Source organism: Agelaius phoeniceus, chromosome 4, assembly GCF_051311805.1.
Source record: "Agelaius phoeniceus isolate bAgePho1 chromosome 4, bAgePho1.hap1, whole genome shotgun sequence".
Classification (NCBI taxonomy): domain Eukaryota; kingdom Metazoa; phylum Chordata; class Aves; order Passeriformes; family Icteridae; genus Agelaius; species Agelaius phoeniceus.
The window spans coordinates 39940167-39960436 of NC_135268.1; the positions used below are offsets into that span (position 1 = coordinate 39940167).

The 20270-nt window shown below is 35.1% G+C and overlaps 1 long non-coding RNA gene across 1 annotated transcript in view; it reads right to left on the reverse strand.

Moving 5' to 3' along the window:
* Nucleotides 1-2987: 2987 nt before the first annotated feature.
* Nucleotides 2988-20270, reverse strand: part of LOC129120156 (uncharacterized) — an 81491-nt gene continuing 64208 nt past the window's right edge. Inside the window, exons 2-3 of the long non-coding RNA XR_008534199.2 lie at nucleotides 4321-4434; nucleotides 2988-3024 (exon numbers count right to left, since the gene is read on the reverse strand). This is a non-coding gene — a long non-coding RNA (uncharacterized LOC129120156). The remainder of the gene's footprint in view (nucleotides 3025-4320; nucleotides 4435-20270) is intronic.

Below are 20270 nucleotides of genomic sequence, written 5' to 3' on the forward strand. Positions count from 1 at the left end.
TTCCTAAAACTGCTACAGTTTTAATGCAGACATCATCTGCAAAATTTTCCTTCAACCACTGGGAAAAAAAAATCCTGACTCTGCTAAAGCAAACTGTAAGATATTTGACTTCTACTTTCTGGAGAAAAATTTACACTGCTTGGAAGCTTTTACTGAAGCTTTCATTGACAGATCTATAAACAGGTATCAATTTTAATAGTACAATTCTTTTGTGGTAGTTCCTAGTCTTCTTGAAGTTTTTCTTGCAAAGCCATTTGCTCCTGATCTACTGTCCAGTAAGCCAAGACAGTCCAAGTGGCCAGGATGGGTAATGGTGATGTACTTTTTGTCAGCCTCACATGGAACATCTCGGTCACAGGGAAGAGCACGCCTTAGAGCTGAAATATTTCTCAGGCTATTTGTTCAGTAAGGCAAGCTGGCTAAGGCAATTTTATTGATAAGTTAAAAGTGATAATGGGAGGTCAAGCAGCTCTTTCTGCTTTGGTTACAATGAGCACATTGTATAACTCTGTGAGCCTCTTTAAAACACATTTTTCATACATGTGACATTTACGTCATGGAGATATAGCATGATAATATTTTAGAGTAATTTTTGGTGGGTTTTATGAAAATGCATGAAATTTTACTGCTCAGAGCTTTGCTGAAGGTTAAACACCGATTAAAAAATAGATATGCCAAAATGTTTTCTTTTTCTGGGAATTAAATTGATTGAAGAGTTACAGCACACACTTTTAGACTGTAAGGTAAGGAGAAAGAACAAAGTTTGCTTTGTTTGTAGAGTGCATCTTCCACTGGAGATATGTTGAAAACTGTCAATGGTGAGGTGATGGGAAGGCCATCCCTACATGTTGCATCTCCTGTTCAGTGGATTTCCCTGCCTCCACAGTCTGGAGATGTAGATGGGGAAGGAAAAAGGGATAAAGGCTAACATGCCCTCAGCTTCATTTTCACATTCCCTTGTAGAGTAGGATGCACAGAACAATAACAGCACCATTAGCAGACAAAACCCAAATGCTCCCTCTGGAACCCTTAGAGTGGTCTCTTCTACAATTAACTCATAGCCAGTTCTGGATGGCTTCAGTCAACTTCTTTTCTAATATGTTCTCTTCAAAAGAGATTAAGCAATTACTCCTTGATGTGTGTTAATCATGTGTGATAAAATTAAATTAAAAATTAATCTTGATGGAAAATAATAGCAGAAGGTTTCAAACCTAAATAGAGAAATCACCATTTGTTCTGTTTCATCATAAAAACTTTCAAAGCCATGATGTGTCCTAAAAAGACATAAAGCTTTTGTTCTCTATTTCAACTTATGAAAAAATTTAAAGTAGGTAGCAATGTTCTGAAAACCTGAGGGTTTTTTCCTAGTATGAATATTTTTGCAATACACCAAAAATCTATGTTTCTGTAAAGGATACAAAAGTTCTGTCCTTATCGCTCATATGAGCACTACATGTTTAAACAAATCTTTGAGCTACTCAGTTTACTTGCCTGAGAATATGTCACATATGTCCACTTCAGGGCTGTAACTAGGGCAAAATAGATAATGTTGTTTGTTCCCACAGTGAATTTTTCTGCTTTATAGCTGACTTAATTGTAAGGCGTTTAAAAAATAAAACCCACCAAACCCACAAATTATAACTTCATTATCCTTACCTCTTTTTGTGCATTATTTACCGTAACACTAAAAGATGGCTTACCTGACTTCCTAATATATCCTGATGCTTTCATTGAAAACAAATGCTATTAGTCACCATTCCAAAGAAATTTTTGTCCTTAAAGTGGTAAGTTTGAATAAAAAATTTTTGAATTAGGGACAACAATTGTAGAATATGCACTATGAAAAACCTCAGTTCTTTCAAAATTTTATCCTCTGCACATGGAAAACAGCAAGCAATGTATGTTTTTAGTCATAAGTACTTTATTCAGCATGTTGCCTTCAGGTCATCTACACAGAAGGTTGTTTCATACATTTGTCTTTCAAAAGACATCTGTGTTTTATTCAAATTCTTTCTAACCAGATTCACAGTCTCTGCTCACAAAATCATCTAATTCCAACAGTAAATAAACAGACCGAGAAGAATTCTGTAACCTTGTGTGTAGGATTAGATCGTTTCTGTGCAGCCATCTTATGTCCTTGGATGAGAGAAGCTGCAAAAAAGAATGTAAAGAATTTCCAGTAGATTCTGCAGCACAGAAGGGACAAAGCCAGACTATGTTAAATTCTGACACATTCACAGAACTCCCTGTGTGGGAAAAAAGGCAGCATTTTTTTTGAAAATTTGATATATGTGATTTTCCAATATTTTGGAAAAATATTATAAATTCACTCACAGAATGCCTGAATTAGGCATTGCTCTCCCTTGCTAGTATCTTTAGTTGCTTTCCCTGTTTTCTGTGTTACCAGGTATGCAGATTTGACAGAATGTAAGGGTCTCTTAATTCTCCATGGTTTTTCAATTGAGGAATGCAAACAAAAAAAGTTCTGTAAGCATATCTGTTCAGCTATAAACTTGAATAAATTGCAAAATTGCTCTGCAGGGGGTGGGCTATGACCAATATTTAGATGGTATTGAAATGTAAAATTACTTTTACTATCTATTTTCCTTTTTCTCTTCAGCCTTCCCCCTTCCCTCTTCCCATTTTCCTATTCCCTTCCCTTCCTTTCCCTTCTCTTCTTTTTCCAGAATTTCAAAAACTGCTTACTATTACTACTACTACTACTACTACTACTATTACTACTACTACTACTACTACTACTACTACTACTACTTATTATTATTATTATTATTATTATTATTATTACTGTGCTTACCCCTTCCTTAAAATTAGCATTAGCTAAAGAAAATTGTTAATGTGGATCCGGCAAAATTTAGCACCTCCAGATAGAGCACAAATACATTGTCACAATCCAGGAAGCAGGTGGGGAAGTTTAAAAAGTAGCTGAGGTTCTTAATGTCTGGAAACTAGATTTTTTTTCCTTATATATTCTCCAGCACCTTACTTTTGCCATCATTGAGGTACCTGTAGATTAATACAGTGCCATTAAGTATTGTGGTTTAACAAGTTTTTTAAACATTTAAACTGTTTACTGCAATTGGACTGAATATTGCTTTTCATTTGCCTTGAAACATATCTAAAGGTATCCAACAAACTAAGCCAGACTTTTCTGCATAAGTAATAAAAAAATTTTATGCAAGCCAGTTTTTAATTAAAATAAACCCATATTTCAATAGTTATCACTGCAAAAGGATATGAAAATAAAAAATTTTGGAACTATTGCTCCATTGAAATGACTGGAAAATTATTAGAATTTTATAGTACAGAAGGAAACAACAATGAATTATTCGCAGCAAACAATTTGTTTGTGGAATCCAGAGCAATTCTATTTTATTGTACACAAACTGAACATAATCTTCATTCATTTGTCCATTTAAAAAAATGACATGCTGATATTTCAACATACGGAATATTTGTTAAAAGGCCAACTGTCTGTGTTTCCATGGAAATTTTTATGCAGCTTATCACAGGGCATTCTCAAAATCTGAGCTGGGCTATTTGTCATTTTCTTATATATGACTTATAGCACATACTCTGTTGGTTTCAGCTTTAATTTCAACATTGTTTTGCTGAGCCCACTGTACCAACAATGAATATTGGACATTAAACATTATAAATGTTAAACGCTTTTGCAAACAGGAATTAAAATGGCAAACTCAGAGTTTACTGGGGATAAACTATTTCTGCTACTGTTATCTGCTGGTTTACATTTTTCCTTGTGTTCTACAGCCTAACAGAAAACTAACCTATACGTTCTTATTATCCTGTTCCTCTGCCCACAATGTACACTTCAGTAGGAGGTGCAGGTATCCAGTGACACTGAAAATCAGGCAATTAGTGTCTCTGTTTTGGTACTGAGGCGTGATTAGCCTCTGCCTTGTGAATAACCCCTTTGACTTGTGAGAATTATTTTCATGCAGTTTATTGCTGTAGTTAAATTCCTAGTTTCAGCTGGGGAACACTTTGAAGCTGCTGTTTTCTTTTTCCAGTAGATGAGTTGATATTTTAAATAAACCCTCCATGTATTATTAATAGTAGATAATATTATAAAAGGAATACAGACCCTGAGAAGTGCATAGGGTTTTTCCCCTCTCTCTTATAGTAAAAAAGGCGACTCCTCAAGTCAAGTAAGAAAGGAGAAGTAGCTGTGAACAGAAGGTGGGTTTGACTCAGGAAGAAGGAAGAGGAAAGGAAGGAAGGGAAGAAGGAGAAGCAGCAGCACTAATTTCTTTAGGAATAAGGACAAGGAATGCAACTGACCGCAGTGAGTATGGGCCACAGACTGACTTCTCCAATAGCTCCTTGTCCAGGAAGTTCTTGCAGATGAGCACGAGTTTTTTGTGTTTAGTACTGCCTGAGTGGGTCCACAGATTTCTAGAAGAGCCAGCTAAAAGGATAAGAGGTCTCTGTGTAGACTTACTGAATTATTTTCTGTTTTTTATAGGGTACAGAACAACAAGTAGATATATTACACTAAAGCAGTGCATCTCTTGTAAGCCTCTGTTTCTATACAATCATTTCTCCATGTTTATTATTGGATGCTGGTACAGATTTTGATGCCTACATGCAGTTTTGCTTGTTTTCTTTTCTGACAAGACTTACAACCATACTGGCAGCAGTAATAGCACTTGCTTTTGCTGGTATTCTAATTTTTACTTACAGCTACAAAAGAAAAAAATGACATCACTGTTCTACGACATGGAACAGCTGTCAGGTGAATAAAAAACTTGGACTGTGTTCATGGCTTTCATGCAGAAAGGATTCAGCCCTGCTTATATTCCCACCTTGACTTCACCTGTGCTAAATCACCTGCTGAGAGCATTATTTTTATAAGATCTAAGCACAAGCCTAATTTGTACAGTAATTCTGCAGAATGGATTTTCTTTGTCATATCGCTGTGTCTCATCTGCTAAGTAGGATAGCACCTTAGTTACTGCTGTAGTCCTCTTCTTTGTCTTAGTGTGCTTCTGCTGAAGTACGCAGAAACACTCCTATTTCCTTTAGTGGGAGGAGAGTTTTGTCAGCACTTTGTGAAAACCATATGTTGAGTGCACAAATAGCCATTAGCTTTAATCTGAAAGTATAAATTTTGTTTTAAAAAATTTCTAGCACTGTAGCAACATCCATTAAAATACAGCATTCAGTGCACACAATCTCCATAAGCAGCACATAACTTTTTTTCTGGAGCTACAATAAAAGGAACAATGGGTGACACTTCAGGAAGCAATCTGAACTTTAGTTTTAAAATAGATATGACTTATTGCAATTCACCTGCAGTTTCTGAATGCAAGAAAACTAACATTCCAGAGATACAACATTTGACAGAAATTAAGAAAGCTCATTTTGTCATGGTCTTAAACAGCAAATACCAAAGTTCTTGTCTTTGGATCACCACATCTCAGATAGCAAAGTTCTGTTTTCTTGACATTTGTGATGCTTTTAACAATAAATAAAGAATCGCTCTTAAATTTTGAATTATTTTTTCTTTTAATGTTCACTGTCACAATCTAATACCAGTCTTTACGGCAACTACACCTCAAATCAAACTAGAGTGTTACAGTAGATTACATGTTTTTGAGCATTAATTTTTGCTCTTAAATTCAAAACTACAGGGACCTTACTGCTATGGTGCACTGAAACCTACATGGAAAATCATTTAATAAACTACAACCTATAATTCCCCAGTTCCACAATTGTTAAACCCATCCGCAGAAAAAAAATCTTGTGGAGGATCCCCAAATGCCTTGAAGGAGCTGAAGGATGAAAATCCATGATCCTACATATACACATTCTTAAATACAATCTATCATATCCAGTTAATCAAAAGCTTTTCTAGAAATAAAATGGACAAACTCTATCAAACATGATGGACCAAAATAAAAACACAACATCAGTAAACAATGGAGACACCCAGTCACAGCTGGAAGAATATCTTTCACAAGAAATAGGTTATACTGGACCTGTCAGTCCAGGATGTTTAAAGGGATATCTATATAATAAATTCAAAAGACAAGCCTGGAAACTAAATTTCCTCACTCACTGGACAGTAAAAACCATAGACTTCCATGGAAATACATGTTATGTTTTTCCCTGGGGAGTGGAAATCTCTCCAGATTGCACAAGACCTAAACATTTTGTTGCTTATTCCTACTAGTGTACTGGTGTTTTTATTTATTTTCACATTAGTCCTGATTAGCAAGTTCACATTTAATTCAGGTCTTTTGTTTTTGAAGTCTGTTTATAAGATTTTATTCTACATAGAGGTTTGATATTTGTATGCCAAATTTGAACCAGTAGCATGCGACGAAATGTTACAGTTTTTCATCCAGTGTATTGATCCTGCAGTAGAATATATTCTCTTTTTCTACAAGATTTGCTAGGAAGTTCAGCAGACTCACCAATTTCAAACTCAAGATGAGCAACAATAATCACTGATCACATATTTGGCTGAACTCCAATTTGGATAATAAGAGGGCATACTGCCTCTTATAGGACTTCTAGAAGCTTACAGCAAGTACCTAATTCCTCCTGACAGGCCTAAATAGTGTTCTGTTCAAAAAGGTTGGATTTTTTTCTTTTTTTTTTCCTTTTTTTACTAAAAATCTTTCTGTTGTCATTTTTGTCTTTATCCTTTATGGGGTGGAGAAGACATAAAAGACATTCCTCAAAATGCTTGACTAAATTTTGAGAGCTGGTGTCTCCACAAAGATCAAATGATAGTAGTACTCAACAGAAAGGACACAAGAGAGGGATTTTCCCCTTTTCACTTTTGCCCTAAGTTCTCCCTTCTGTTTCTGTGAGTTTGACACAAAGACCAGTCAGCTGACTTCATCTGAGTGATAAGGGTACTCCATGGCTTAGAGCCCTGCTTGCAACACTGTGCTCAGCAGGTTTTGGAAGTCATTCACTTCTATCTTCTCCAGCATGTTTCCTAGGCACGGGCACTCTGTTACTTCTTTGGATATATAACCCTAGCATCCAGAGTTATTGATGCTTGCTAACTGATATAGGGACACATTTTGACAGATTTCCAGAGCCACATCTAAAACTAGGTTTTAAAGGATATTTGAAAGGAACGGTGTATAACACAAGCAGGAATATAAACTGTAAAATTTAAATCTTCATTTTTTACTTTCTATTATAAGAAATTTTGTAACTGCAACAGTGTCTTATTGCATCTTTTTCGTTATTCTTGATCCAGGGACAGGTCCTCAGTTATTTTCAGTCATGAAAGAATCTCCTCCTGCATTTTCTATCGTACATATTCTAAAAAACTGTTGATTTCCTTTTCTTTGGTCTTGGAGAGTGCTGATCTCCATCACTAGGAAAGCCTTTCTGTATTTTTCTTGTTTTCTTCCCAAACCACTCTGTATGTCTTTTCATCCCTTCCCTAATGTCCTTTTCCTAATAACGACTTAAGTAATTTTACATTATTCTAACTTCCTTTACAGCATAGAGAAAACCTCGGCCTTCAGTTATTATGTTCTCCTATTATATTCTCTCAACTACAGAAAAAGAGATTTTTGTGTCAGTCTATTACACATAATAAATTTTTATTAGGTGGACATTTACATGAAAAAAAAAAAAGTTTCATAAAAGTAAATCCATAATATGAAACTGAAATATCTGAGCATCCAGCAACAGATTCCACAAACATTGTTATCATCTTGAAATACAGACAAGACAAGAAATCAGTAGGGCAAAATAGGAAAAGGAGGGGAAAAACACCAGCTGTAATGATGTCCCCTTAACCTTTTCTTTGCAGCTCATTGAGTACATTCATATCAAAAAAGGTTTTGGAATATTAATGCACAGGCCCAGTACTCATCAGGCAAAGGCAAAGCCCTCCTTCATATGACTTTATCATCTTTAAGTAAATAATAAGCAGATCTTATGGTTTTCTTGTGGTTACAACACAAATAACTATGGGTTAAGGTAATAAATAAACATGTCCCCCAGATCAATGTCATTAAGGTCCAATTTTGTACTTAAACACTTGTGACTGCTAGCACTCTTGGCAATTGCAGTCCTGGCATTTACCTTCCTAAACAGGTATGGGAGTTATAATTCCATCAAATACCAACTATCCTTTCCTCTACTCTTCTGAAAAGTCCCAAATATCCCAAACATCATATTGTGCCTAGTTTCCCGAAAGGTGCTTGAGTAAGGAGAAGATATAAAAAAATTATGATCTGCATTTTTTACAGATAACATCTTATCTCTGCTACTTTCAATATCCAGAAATAGATGTCCTGCTTTATGTAGCACCATTCAAAACCTAACCAGAGAATTAGGTGTGGTATACGACAGATGTACAGATAAAAGACACTCAACAGATAATTGCTCCTTGCAATATTTTATCTCTTTTTTAGATAATGCGAATAATTGAGTCAGTGAAAACAAACTACATGCCTTTCTCCAAGGCAGATAACATTGAGATATCTGAGTCCACTCTACATGGTTGGCACTTGGTGGCATTTTGTATGTGTGATTTAAGAAACGAACAAGATTTTTCTGAAGAAAAATCAAGATTTCAAGCACCAATTTTTCACATGTAGAGGTCTAACTATGGAAAGAATTTCATCCTGTGTGTTCAAGAGAGATTTTGCTTAGTAGGGTAAGGTGGAACTGCAAATATTCAGATGATTTATTATAATTTCCCTGAAACAGGGAAACAAGTGGAATATGAGGAATGTTATCTCCATCTCATGCGCTAAGGAGCAAGCCCATACAATGATACACAGAAGCTTTATTAAAAATTCATTAGACTGTAAAGTCTCTCATTTTGTAATCAGAATTAAGTAGTTTTCCAATGTCATTAGCTGGAAGTCAATTTAAACCACTATCAGCAATTGCAACACACTCCAAAATGCTAAATTGAATACAACAAATTTTTTCCACTTATTTTTTATTAGAAATATTAGAATTTCATATTATGACTCAAACCCACGTGGCAGTGATACCTCTAAGAAATAAATTTCCAATGAATTTATTTACTAGTCACATTTACGTTGGTCAAAGAAGGTGAAGAAGTTTCAGAAACAGAAATCCAGTGTCATGTTTAATTTCTGAGCCAATAGAATATTGATGCATGGAAAAGCTCAAAAGAAAAGATGTGCTGTTTTCTCCTATAGGATAGCCAGGTCCCTTGACAGTAACAGCCAAGTGCAGTAAGCTACAGCAAAGAGATCCTAGAATAAAGAAATAGTAACTTTCAAAAAAAAAAAAAAAGCACAAAAACTTTTCAATATGAGAGTATTGTATTAGTTAGGAAGATAGTTGATACTGGTAGAAGCCACAGCTTCTCATGTAAGTAGTTGTCTTTGTTATGCTTCTGTACTAAGGCAGTAGCTGTGATCTTAAATAGAGTTTTTATGTAGGCAAATATAGCTTTTATTTTTTCTAAAAACATGCTTATACCCAAGTATTACTATATTTACAAAGCACATAAGGAAAATAGTTTTGCAATATAATTATTTTAGTTTGAGAAAAACTGTGTTTTCTAAATTAGTTTTTTCGAAAACAATCTAATTTTCTGGGAAGAAGAAAATGGATACTTCCCTTTAAAGAAATTAATCTTTCTTAGGGAACTCGTGCAAGTTATCAAACAAATTACTAGCAATTTTTAAAAGTCCTTTAGCTGATTGTGCATACATCTCAGTGGCATTAAGCGAGCTCATATATAGGCATGAGGTCATGTATAACCTCCTGGCTTCTCATATAGCATATGCAGTTATTCATGTTTTCAAAAGAAATATCCTTCTTTATATTTTAACAAAACCAAAATATATATGACGATATATATTTTAGAGCCATGAATTGAGTATTAAAAATGGCTCCCACATTGAGTTCTTGACTGGGCCAATTATATTAAAAAATTTTATGTAGATTTTCTTCTAAAATGTGTATTGGTTCATTTCATACTTTAGCTTTGACATTTACTCTAAAATACTTTCCTGCAGCAAAAGTCTCCACTCTGTATTGTGGACTGGTGGGGACTGGTCCTGGATGACCAGGATGACTTTAAAGTTTGATAGGCTCTCATGATATTTTAAATTAAAATGCAAGGTACTGTAAAATCCATGGTGATGAATTATTCAATTTACAAAGTATTTGGTCTTTTGTATCTGAAAGGGAGCAAAGCTACTGATGGATTTTGCATACTGCATTTCCTTGCATTTCAGAGACAATTAGAAAAAAAAAAAAAAACTGACAACATCCTGCTTAAGCCAGATATGGATCAGTCTGTTTTGGAGAAAAATGTTGTTTTTTATTATTTTAACAGGTATTATGTATGCTTTCATTTGATTTCAACTAAAGCAGTATTTCTCTTGAAAACTAGCAATGAAATGTGACAGAGAATCCGGCATCAGATGCAATATTTGGTAATATTTTATAACAGATATTTAAGATGTGTGTAATCAAGGAGACCTTTGCATGAAAGGGCTCATATCTAACCTAGTCATCTGTTGTAATAGATTTGCAAAAGAATTTATCAGACAAACTGAATCTGGAGGATCACTAAACAAGCTCTGCTGGCATGTGCAATAAAATGTTTGGGAACAGCGTATATGAGGAAGAGGAAAGGGCAGACCAGCAGAAGCAGATTTACTGCTGCAGAACCCTGTACTGCCACCAGCCTGTTTTCTGTTGCATCCAGGACATGGACAAATCCTCAGGTGATCTCTTCTTGTCCTGGATTAGCAAGGATATTCACTGCCTGTTCTTCAGCAGCTGGCAGAGTTGCTGAAGTTGTGGTTGGTACCCAGCTACCCATGTGGATAATTAACATGTGGGCTATGGCCTTGCTGAGGAAGCAATACCTTTTCCTTCCCCTTAGATAAATTTATCTACCTAGATAGATAAAAAGCAATACCTTTTCTCTCTCCCTAGATAAAGCCCAGGTTTGGGAGACTATGAACTTTAATGCCAAATCTTTTGCCATGTTCCCATATGATTCTTCACACCTGCATAAATTAGTAGGAATATAAGCCATCTACAGAGTTTAAAACTGGTTATGAAAAAACTCATTTTAGTCTTGAATCAAAAGGCACATTGGACAGATCATCTTGAAGAGTTTCATCCCATCTGTAACTCAGATTAAATCTGGTGTGGTGTCAGATTTCAGTAAGGAGCTGAGTAGGGCTGGTCATTACCTCTTCAAGCAAGTTTCACTCCCACGTGTCTTTTCTGTTTATGTAAAAATCTTGTTTCTACCCTCTATCACTGCCATTTGACTTTTTAAGTTTCATTCTCTAATTTTTTAAATTGAAAAATACTGAATAAGATGCTCTTCTCACCTTGAACTTCACTGGTGGCACTGTATCAAACACTCATTTCACAGATGGGATCTAGAGCAGTAATCAAAATGCAAAGGTACAATTGTTCTAAAGATGCTTGAGTATAATGCTAATTTTATCTAAACGTCTGAAGGATTGCAATTCTGGGATGCTTCACCTGGAGACAAAAAGTCTTAGTGACAGATAACATACTGTTTTAGAAAATCTGTTCAGTATAGTTATATGGCCCTAAACACTGCACCTGTGCTTTGATTTAGGCAAATTTAAATAATTTTAACCTATTTGCACTATCACATTACTTTTTTTTTTTTTATGGTATTATCTCTGCTACTTCTAACCTTATGGTTAGAGCATTAATATGATTCAATGAAACCAACGGGTACAAATTTCTCTTTGCATTTCTTATACTTAAGTTATATTCCTATACAGTCCTTTGAGTAAAAGGCTGTAAATTTACTGAGCAAAAACCAATAAGTAAGTTTTTGGTCTTTATAAGTCTTATTTCAAGTAACTAAATCATGACAATATAAATACTTTTTAATATGACTGATGTAGTTTGATGTCTGTTGTAAGACAGATACATCTCAAAGCCTATTAAAGAAGAGAACGGCCTATTCTTGTTCCCTCTTGATGGGATTATCCAGCCATAAAAGATGAATTTCTGTGGTTTAACATTTCATTCCACTGATTATTACCAACACAGTGAGGTGGTAAATACAAATGCTAATCTCAACATACTTTCAAAGTTTCAAAGCAAATCTTTAAAGTTTGATAGGCTCTCATGATATTTTAAATTAAAATGCAAGGTACTGTAAAATCCATTTTGTTTACAAACAAAAAATGGCAATACAAATGCAAAAGATGCTGAAATGTAAAGCTTATCAAAAACACTAAGAATAAAAAACTGATGGAAAGAGAGTTAATACAGAGATAACACCAACCAAAGCAGCCATTGGGAAGCGTGAAAAGAATATGGGAATCAAAAATCTCACTAGTGTTGTGGGAAAAAAAAAAATCTTTTGCAACAAGCAGCAATAATCATATTCACTTTAGAAGGCTATATTTTAAGAAAGAATATACCAGAATATTAGCAATTGGAATTTTTGTCTTCCATTTTTAGGTGCTATCTTCTTTTGTCACTGCATATTCAATGCTTCTTTGGATTAGAATTTAATCTAGAGATTTTTTTTTCTGACAGTTAGAATAAGATCATATATTTGTAGAAAAAATTACAAATGTAGAAAGTTCTAAAAAGCTTGCTACCTCTATTAATTGATGTTTTGAGCTTCTTTTTATTTATATATAATTTTCTGCTTTTCCTGTCAGTTTTGTTCTCTCCTTTGCCATTTCTTTATTATGGGTTTGTATGTATTTGTACGAAAGGAAATAGTTTTATACACCCATTTATATATATAACTTCATACCATCTATACAATTTATAAAGCTATTAACAGATACATCCTCAGCTCCTTTTAGTTGAATGCATTTATTCAGGGAAAATTATTTTACATTTTGGAAAATGCAGATGTTGAAGATATCGAGATCAGGAATCTTTTGATTTCTTCCAAGTATCAAAAAAATTTACAAAAGGATGAGTGTTCAGTTTCTGTAAAATGTAGTCTTTTGCCATTTTGGCAGATATGAAGATCAACAACCCTAGAGATCGCAAACCACTATTTTCCAGCACCTTGTGGAAAGCTTTTTTTTTCCTCCTGCAAATTTTACTGTAGACCTGAACATAAAAACATGTGGAAAAATGGACAATACAGAAGAGCTGTACTTCGAGAAATGCCAACCATCTTTTTCTCACTTTCACTTTTGTGAAGGTATTTTTGTATGTCTGTTTCTGGACAGCTGCCTAACTCAGGTTAAAGATTTTTTTTTGTTGTTTTTTGCCTTTGTCTTTTTTTGAAGTATATACTTGTGGGTCAAAGCAAAGGTTTCCTTTACAGGGAAACATTTTAGTACCACTGAACACATGAAAGATATGAAGGAATCTATCTTCTCACAGGAAATCTTCCATCTCATTTTTTCCCCCGTACATTTCATGCCTGCTTTTCCTTACACAATTCTATTAATGTGACAGGTATCCTCACCTGCCAGTGAAGTAAGCAGAGTATGAAGAAAGGTTTGGGGGAAAAGGGACTGTAAAGGTACCTTTTGCAGCACTGTGATGCTGGCAGTGTCTATGCTGCATTGGGATCTGCCTGCCTACCCATGGCTTAGAGAAGCAACTATCCAGGCATCAGAGGTACATAACAATATCTGTGAGAGTGAAGGGGGTTGCACATTCTCTATTCCAGAGGAATAGCCAGCAAAGCTCAGAGGATTTTCAGCTGTGGCCTGTCTAGAATAACAGAGAGTTAGAGCTTAACAAAGCTCATTTGATTTTGCTCATTGATTTTCATGTGTATTTTAGCATAAAAAAGTTCACAAACTCTAGTGTTTACAAAATGTGAAAATGAAAAGGTGGTGAAAGTAGTGACATTGTTCTTAAATCTGAATGAATTCTTACGAGCTTCCTTGGCAGGGCACAAACACGTGTGAACAGCAGCCTGTGCACTACTTAAGTGACATTTAGTTTAAGCCCTCAGTGACTTTTACTAATACAGAAACCTAAGGTCAGTCATTCCATTTTCCCTGGGAAGCAGCAAAGTTGACTTAAGAAGCTTTTTCTCCCCTTGCCAATGATTTCCACCCCCTGCGACTTCCCGTCAGCTGCACTGACAGCACTGCAAAAATGAAGGAGGAGCTTTAAATAATATGATTTTGCCATGCAGTTCTTAAGGGAGAAGGAGTGGCAGGATTCAGAGGCCACTTATGTCAGCCTTGCTGTCAGGGGAAATAATATGGAGCAATAGTCCTGTGCTTATGGTGTCTGAAAAGTAAATCTCAACACCTGCTAAGATTTTGAGAGAATCTTTGAAAAATGCAGAAAAAATCACATATCTCCTTTAGATTTGGCCTTTCAGCTGTGTGGCAGATTCTCAGTCCTAAGTGCAACAGGCAGTTCAAGTGGAAAAATAAACCCCATAGGTAGCTAACTTCAAGAGTTTGAAGGATTACAGTTTGAATTATTAATTTAAGAAAAATTGACATACTGTGAACATAGTGGACTAAGAGATCTTTAACACTCCAATCATTAAAGATACTGCAGTGGTATGGTACACTGGAGCAGAGACACAGACTGAATCAGCCAAGTCTCATTATAAATCAGCCTTTCAATCAGACACAGTCAACATTAGCAGGAGCAGGCATTCTTTATATACTGAATAAACTTACTGTTTTTAATTTCCAGTGGCATAAATCTGGCAGTTGTCATTAGGTGTAAAATGAAAACAAAAATGATTTAAGTAGGTGTCTTTGAAAAGTACAAGATTTTTCTTCTCTCTCTGTATGTATTTTCTGTGACATGAGCCTCACCCTATTCCCTTCAACCTTGTCAGTTTTCATCACTGTTAAATCTCAGCAGAAACTATGGGTATAACCAAACAAAAAAAAATTCTTCAGTTGGGAAAAATCTGATTTTTCTAGGAGGTCTTTAAAATCAAAGAGTTTGCAAACACTTAAATTGTATAATATCCTTCTTGAATAACACTTCAGTATAGTGCTACAAATTAATGTGGAGTTCCAGAAGCACTCACATTAATGCAAAATGAGTTCATCACAATTACCATTATTACCATAAATACCAAAGGAATTAATAATGATTAGGGTGATATTTTAAAGCATTCTTAATTATCATGTGCATTGTTTATAAAATTCTAGGATGATGATAATTGCTGTAAAGCTTCTGTTTGGGCAAGGTTCTCTTCCCAATGGAAGGATAGCCCAAAGCTAAATGCTTCTGAAGTCCCTCTGAAATCCTCAAAATTGGAGTTAGAATGCTTTGCACATACGTTAGCTTGGAGATTGCTTTCCCTATAGTGTAAATTTGAACAGTAGGCTTGATATAAGTAAGAAACCCCAAGAAATAAGCATTCAAGACAAACTTGATTTTTTCCTGAATCTCTGGAAGGTAACTAGCATAGTTCCTCTGTGCATGTTGTTGCTAGATTTGTGATTGGTGAAGAAAGCTCAAGGAGGCCTTAGTGAATTCTATGTAATTCTATGTTTACTTGTTCAGTAATTGGAAAAAACCCTCAAACTATATAGCAGAGAACCCTTTCAGTTGAAAACCCATTGGAATTTTTAATTTTTCATGAGAATGAGATGTATAATACTATCATGCTTAACCTTCTTCAGGGGAACATTTTGAAAGACATAAAAAAATTCAAATTATGGCTTTTCAGTATGTTAATGCTGGCAGCATGGGCTGCCTTTTGACTGCTTATGTTGCCTTACACATCACCTTTGATTTTACACATACATTGCTTAGGAAAGATAAGGCAAAAGTGGCTTAAAGACTTTACTCCTGATTTTTTTCTCCCAGAGTGACTTTCAGGCATACAATGTGACAAAATCATAGACATGGAAGAAAAAGTGTTATAAGCATGATTTACATCAAGATAAACCTACTTCTTTGGACACTCCATATCTTTCCATTTTTAGAACAGGCAGTGTGCAGAGAAGCCGCCTAGAAAAAGAAGCCAGTTGTGAAATTTTATTCTGAGTTTCAGTAGATTTATACTTCTTTCCCTCACCTATCTTATTTCCAGTGCATAAAATGGAGCAGCCAGTGCAGATCCCACTTCTCATCCTGGCATGGTTCTATTCTCATGTCCTTAATGAGCTGACACTGCTTAAAACTAATCAAACAAAAAAAAAGGCAATAAGTGATTAGGTCCCAGCACATCGGCTCCCCACTTGAATAAATGATGCAACCATTGGACCTCAAAGGCTAGCATAAGGGAATGGAAGGGAATGTGTGACTGGGGAGAAGTAGGAACTCACTAGATTCCCTCTAACTGTTTTTTCAGGATATAAAAAAATCACAAGCAAAGCAAAAGTTATCAAAATTATAGAAATTATCAGTTCATTCCTATGGAAAATTCAGGCTCTTAAAATGGCACTTTTTATATAACAGTCTTTTTAGAAGGTTTAAGAGCCTCAACTCTGAGTTAAATGGTTGGTTTTTTGTCCTTTAACTTCCACTTTTACATTTTATCTCTAGTGAGAAATATTTGAAAAACCTAGACTTAAAATTCTCAAAGCATTTAAATAATAAATGTTTAAGTCATTGCTGAAAACAAAATTTGCCTTCTAACCTACATACATAGTTTTAGAAATTCTGTGTGCTAGATGGTTTGCTAACATTTAACTTGGAGATGAAATTTACTTAGTGCAGAGTTCATACATAGTGTTATAAGCTTAGAGGTAGTTGATAATTTTGTGTGAAAATCAATATCTGGTAGGAAATATCTTCTTTTTTTTTTTTTCTTAAGGAAGTGTTTTTTATGGTGGAAAAACTGAAAATTATGGGTCTCTGGTTGCTCACCTAGAAGACTGCTATCAGTTTCTATTTTTGCATGAATGGTCCAAGTTCCTGGATCATTTACTGCTTTCAGCAGGGACAGGCAGACTGAGCATCCATGGCTCTTTGGCAGTGAGGCTGAAAGGATGAAAGACTCCTATCAATTTTTCTTAGTGAAAAAGCAAACCTCACAAGAGTCTTCAATCTGTTACTTAAAACAATGAAAAATTCCTTGTCTTTTTCTCTGGAATGTTTAATTTTCCTGGAGAATCTATCATGCTTTTTAAACTTGTCTTCTTTTGACTAAATATACTTAAACATAGGACTCAGGCCTTTTAGCTGCTGGTGATATGCACCTGAGGGCAGATACACAGGCAAGGTACACTTCCAACATGCTGTGGTGACAGGCTTGATGCCACTCTTGCCGGGCATCATTGTGGTTAGCACAGATGGGGAATAGGATTTCTCTGACAACTACAGCTGAGAATGGACCTTCCTCCTTTCCCCAAAGTTAGAGCTGCCTCTGTCCACAGGGAAGGGTATTCCTGTAAATCTAAAGCAGCTTTCTTTACAGTGCTGGAGGCCCTGAGCTATGACAGCACAATTCAACATGTGGTGGTTTGTTTTAAGCGTGTATTTCTTAAATGTGAACATGAATTCCCTAAGTCCAGAGCTGTTGGGAGGAAAAAGTGAAATAGGGATCCTTTCCACATTGTGATCTATTGCTGTCATTTGAAATCTTTCAACTTTATTGAGCATCTCTCAGAAAGGGGAAAGGGGGCCATAGGTGAGGAAAGTACATTAGTGACTGAATGACATTTGAACTCCTTGGTAGAGCAATAATAAAACCAAGAAGTTTGGAAGAAAGACAAACTATTGGAAAAGTACCAGTCATGGATGTTTAAAAATTCTTTCAGAAAAAGTAAGGAGAAGAGGTTTAAAGATCTTCATATTACTCTGATTAGTGCAAGGTAAATTCATGGCACATTGAGAGCTCACCTTTGATTGTATTTTGGCAACTGACATTAAATTAATACTTCTTGGTAAGTCATAAAATATTAGATAAATTGCAAAAAGCCGCTGTTTCTCCAGCTGATATAAATATTGTATTAATTAAATCTATTAAGAACACTGAAATTAGATTTCATTAACTAATATCCCCTATTAGGATAATTATGACTAATTATAGTTATTAGACTAATGGTTTTAATCCTCAAGCACAATGTGTTACAGAAGGTTAAGAGGCCTAAGATAAATTGAAAATCAAAAGTATGATCAAACTCTTTCTTAATATTTTACACAGCTACCATCCTATAACGGTAACTATGACAGAAACAGTTTCATTTCTTGCAACTCACCTCATGCTGGGAAAGAAGATAATTTTTTATTATTTGCTAGTGATTTTACATTTCCAACAGGAAGTATCCTGATTTTTAGACTGTAGGCGCTAATCAGTATGAAAAATTAACCTCTTACACGTTCTCATAAAACTGCATAATTTTATTAAAGTTTTTGGCAGAGTGTCATCTTTGGAAAGCAAAATTCCATTCGTAGTAAAATGTAGTTTTTATGTAACTGCACAGAAATATTCTTTTGTATGTATTTCCTGATGTGTCCTGTAGGGAGGTATGTACTATTTGAACACTTATGCAAGTAACTCAATATTCACTAGCACATGAGTGAAAAAATGTGCAATGCATGACCTCTGAGTCCTTCTGTGGAGGAAAGCCAAAATCTTACCAGACAATAAAAAACCCTATGTTACATAACAGAGACTTTTTCCTCCTTTGGGGCTGGACAAATGGGTTAAATTTCTTGGGGTTTGAACTGTGAAATTCAACAAGATTTTACATGAAGTAGATTTGTCACATAACTAGAGAGTGATTGGGATTACCAGCTGCCTTTTAAGAAAACACACACACAAAAATGGGTGAGCTGTACTCAGCTCTTGAATGGATAGTCATAAGGGACTATCTGTATTCAGAAAATTTACCAGTTTTGGATCTTGGGTGGATAGAAATGACCTAGTACCAGGGAAAATAAAGAGAGACTCCAAACTGTATCCAATCTGGGAAACTGAGAATTTAAATATAGTTAGAAATTTGCATCTAAAACTTATTAATTTATCTTTTAGATGACAGGTATCAGAGAGGAATCCAAAACAGGTTTGGATATCTAAAATGTGTAGGTAAAGACACTCTTTGAGCTAAGTACTCAAAGACTGTAAAGGATGATTCATCTTTTTCATGGATGATTTCATGCCTTTTTGTTCCATGCAGAACAGCAGAATAGGAGCAGATAGGAGTATGTGCCTACAGTGCACATGGAACTGGGATAGTGTATCTTGCAGAAGATTATAAGGCTGTTAAAATGCTAAAACATTTCCATGTTAGAGAAAGCACGGTCATTTCAACTATTCTTTCTGATGATTTCAACATAACATTCTGAAGGTTTGGAATATAATGACAATACTAGTTTGAACAATACATTAATTATAGAGTCAAATGTAGAGACATTTGAGATATTAAAATGGTTTTATTTTTATAACATTTTTTTCATGTTGCAAGATAAAGTCTTTATTATCTACTCATGCTAAAATACAGTGAAATATATTTCAGTTATTTGAGTGAAAGAGCTAGTTTCTTATAATAATTGACCTTGCTTCTCTGGAGGTTGGCCCTGGCAAATCTTTATTGATCTCTCTGTACAGTTGATTCAATAAACTTAGATCTCCATTTGTTTGTTTGCTTGTCTTTTATATTGTAACATCTGGATTTCTTCTTTTACCTTGTTATCTCCTAAGTACACTTTTATAATTTTACAGATTATTTCTTTCAGTTGATTCTGTGATAATGGTCCAGTTCTACCAGAGTTTTCATGTCCCATTCCTGTGCAATTTCCTAATATGCAGTATGTGCTTCTCTTATGACAACTATACACACTTGCCAAATCCTCTGCTTGGAGGCCTGGGAGGGAAATTGCACATGTTACTAATCAAGAGTTGGCATGGTCTTTCATGGCTGGTTTCCTTTAAGGCACAGCTATTAGAGTTAAGAGTTTTCTTATTGCTGGGTAATAAAGCAGAGTTTCTGCCTTGGATAAATGACACAGAGGCAGGGAACACAGAAGCTGAGATGCTGAATTAGACAAATGGTTGGGTATGGTGTAGTTGCAATGCTGAAGAACTCAGAATTAGATATGAGATCCCTGTAATGAAAGGAACTTCTCTTCCTAATCCTAGCAATTACTGTTAGGTCTTGTGTGGTAAAGCATGAAGACTGACATCACAAGCATGTTTTTTAATCCTTGGCAAGGCAATTGTGATTCCCATTGTTTGGAATTCCTATTTCTTTTTCTTTCCTGAACCCTAACGTTTTATGTCTCAAATGTATTTCAAGACAGCTACTTTAGCAGTAATGGTGAGCTTATAAAAATTGCACAAACAGAAAACTAAGAATATTCAAAACTAGAAATTAAGAAATATCACTAAGAAGTTG